Source organism: Octodon degus, unplaced genomic scaffold, assembly GCF_000260255.1.
Source record: "Octodon degus isolate 3935 unplaced genomic scaffold, OctDeg1.0 scaffold00057, whole genome shotgun sequence".
Classification (NCBI taxonomy): domain Eukaryota; kingdom Metazoa; phylum Chordata; class Mammalia; order Rodentia; family Octodontidae; genus Octodon; species Octodon degus.
The window spans coordinates 5,544,811-5,548,034 of NW_004524633.1; the positions used below are offsets into that span (position 1 = coordinate 5,544,811).

The 3,224-nt window shown below is 40.9% G+C and overlaps 1 protein-coding gene across 6 annotated transcripts in view; it reads right to left on the minus strand.

Annotated features, from left to right (window-relative positions):
- The window catches only part of Wdr78 (WD repeat domain 78), a 58,545-nt gene that overhangs the window by 44,323 nt on the left and 10,998 nt on the right, over positions 1-3,224 (minus strand). The gene's annotated exons all lie outside the window — the stretch shown is intronic.

The window sequence follows — 3,224 nt, forward strand, 5'->3', positions numbered from 1 at the left end:
TCTCCTCTTTCCCATACCTAAGAAAAATTCCTTCGTTATCATACCACTAAAAAAAAAAAAAAAAAAAAAAAAAACAAGAGCCAGGTGTGGTGGCACACTTCTGTAATCTCAAGCAGGAGGATCACTGGGGACTCAAGGCCAGCCTGGGCTGCAGAGTGAGTTCAAGGCCAGCTGGAGCTACATAGCAAGACCTGTCTCAAAAAAAGTACCAACCAGTCAATTGGACCAGCAAAATAATTATGGCATTATTTATTTGTAATATTAAGTAGGTATAACTTTTTATGTATTTAGTACAGGGTTTACAGGGTTTCACTATATAGAATGGACTTATAGTGATCCTCCTGTTTTCAGCCTCCCATGCACTGGGATCACAGGAGCGTGCCACTGCACCGTCTCAATCACTGTCTCAGTGTGCTGCAGGGTGGGGCCATCACGGCATGCCGGGGATCGAACCCCAGCCACTGCATCTACCTAAGCAATCTGGTAGGCAATCAGCCCTAATTAGGTATAATTTTTAAATGGTAAAATGACTGCAATAAAATGTTAAATGATAGAACAGTCCACAACATGCTCTATACCATAACTATAAGAATAAAACAGCATGCATATGGAAAAGGAAAGAAAATAGTTTTAATTGCCAACCCATTTTAGCACTGGGTGATTTTTCTTTTTAAAAAGTTTTTGTTATCTGTGCAATAAATTCTGAAACAGATTTGCAACCTGTAAAAGTATATTTGGCTAAGATTAGTAGAAAAGGAAGTGAATTATCTATGTGGCCTCATTTTGAGGAGTATCTAATTCAAATTTCCTACTACACAAAGAGAAGACGATAAAAATTAGATCATCCCTGATCTTTATTATTTTTAGACCACTAGATTTAGCTGTCACATATCTGAAAGTGGCAAGGTGATGCCTCAGACATGCTAATTGTAGAATCAAATTATCGCTGTAGAGATAACTCAGCAGCATAAGCGCCTGCCTGGCAAATGCACAGTCCCAAGTTCAATTCCTGGTACCAAAACCCCCACAAATTATCCTTCATTACATGCATGTTCAGTTACTTTTCTCATTGCTGAGACAAAAATACCCAACACCCAGAGTTACTGGAGTTCAGTCCATGGTTGGCTGGCTCTAAGGCAGTGTGACATAAATGAGGGCATCACCGAGTAGAAATACTTCATGACAGAGCAGGCAGAAGGCGGCAGCAGCAGGCAAGCAACCCTCTCTCTGTTCTTTATATTACGTCCAGGCTACCCACTATTAGGGGTGCCCTTGGGGAAGCACCCTTAGTCCTACCCAGAACTATGCTAAATCAATCAGTGAACTAATTTAGTAATCACACATTCTTGATCACAGCATCACACACTCCGGATCCTGCCACCTCCGCAAAGCCCCACCTATGACCATGTGAGGCTTTCGGGGAAGAGCTAGACACAAGCCATAGCAATGTATTACATATACAAAACCTAATATAGTAAAATCTCAAGTTATTTATTTTGAGGGCTAGGGAGATAGCTCAGTGGCATAAGTGCCTGAGGCCAATACAAGGTCCTGAGTTCGATCCCCAGTACCGGGAAAAAAAAAAAGTTTGGTTCAGTTATCTATTTTGGTTAGGGAAAATAATTATCTTGTCAAACTTCTAATGAATAGTAGAGGATCAAATATTTACAGAGAAAACTGTAAGACAGCAAATAGGATTCTTGCCTGGATTTCTGTATCATTTTCTGAATGTTGCTTGAATTTGATATATGCTGCGAAACTGAATCAACAGCATACACTTAAAGAATACACTTAATGGTGCACATCTCCTAACTATAGACTGACCCCATGTAGCTGTTGACTCCATTTTTTTAAATCTACCTAGAAAGTGATCCCAAGTCAATCTGCCTTAACTGTGCCTCTTTTTACTGAGGAGGGAAACACTTGCCTCCGTTCCTGACGGTGCCTCAAGACTGAGAGAACTCCAGTTCTGCGTGACGTTCATGGCTCCTCCTATCTCTTTATGATGCCTTGTGAGAAGGCAGGGAAGGTCTGAGTTCTCAGAACGGACTGCTGAGCCGCCAGCTCTGAGGGAGAGACTCTCTCTGCAGCATATTATTTTGGTTCCAAACTAGCATATCTGCTAGTACCTGGACTAGCATCGGGCTGCTGAACAGACCCCTGAAGAAGCAGCTTCCCAGCCTTCCTCGGCCTCTACTTGAGTCACAATGGGTCAAACACACCTACAGCGACAGAGTTATGTTTACTATCACTTCTCACAAACAGGTGGCACACAAACCCGCATATTTTTCTGCATTCATGTAAAAGGAATGACTTATGGAGAACACCTAAAGACAACTGGTGCATAAGTGCTGTTGGCCCTACTTTGGAAAGACAATCGTGAGCTTTCCTAAGTCTAGAACTTCTTTGAGCATGCAGTAAAACAATGCTTCCCAAATTTTATGATCCATCAGAATCATCCAGAGGACTTCTTAAAGGTTTTACCAGACTTTTAAAAACATTAATAGATTTGTAAGTTTAGAATGGTTTCAGGAGTCCTGAAAATTTGTAAGAATACAGGAGTTTTTACACATCTTGCTTCCCATTTCTCACTTTTAACATTATCATGATACATCTAATACAGCTACTTAAACAATGCTGATATTTCATTATCACTTAAGGTTCATATTTTATTCAAATTTACTTATTTATTTATTTAATTTATTTCTTTATTTTGTAGGACAGGGTCTACAGGGTCTCACTACTAGATCGGACTCATAGTGATTCTCCTGTTTTCAGCCTCCCAAGCGCTGGAATTACATGTGCGGGCCACCACGCCCAGTCTCAGTCTCTGTCTCAGCATGCCCCAGGGGTGGGGCCGGCACGGAACAATGTGGGTCGAACCCCGCAAATTTTCTTAACTTTTAACCAGAGCCATTTTTTTCTGTTCAGAACTTCAATGAAGAGATCACATTATACTTAGTCAGGATATTCGTTTGGTTCCTCTAGATGAAGTTTTGTAGACTCTGTTCTTGAAAATTCTGAATGTGTTGAGGAATACCTGTTGGTCACCTGTTTTTGTATAATATCCTTCAGTTTGGGCTTTCTTGGTATTGGACAAGAGCTATGGGTCCCAGCAGGAAGACTACAGAGCCCAAATGTCGCACCCATCACATGTTGCGCGTACAAGCTACCAACATAATTTTTCAGGGCTGAAGTAAGACTGTCCTGCTTTATTTTTTTTT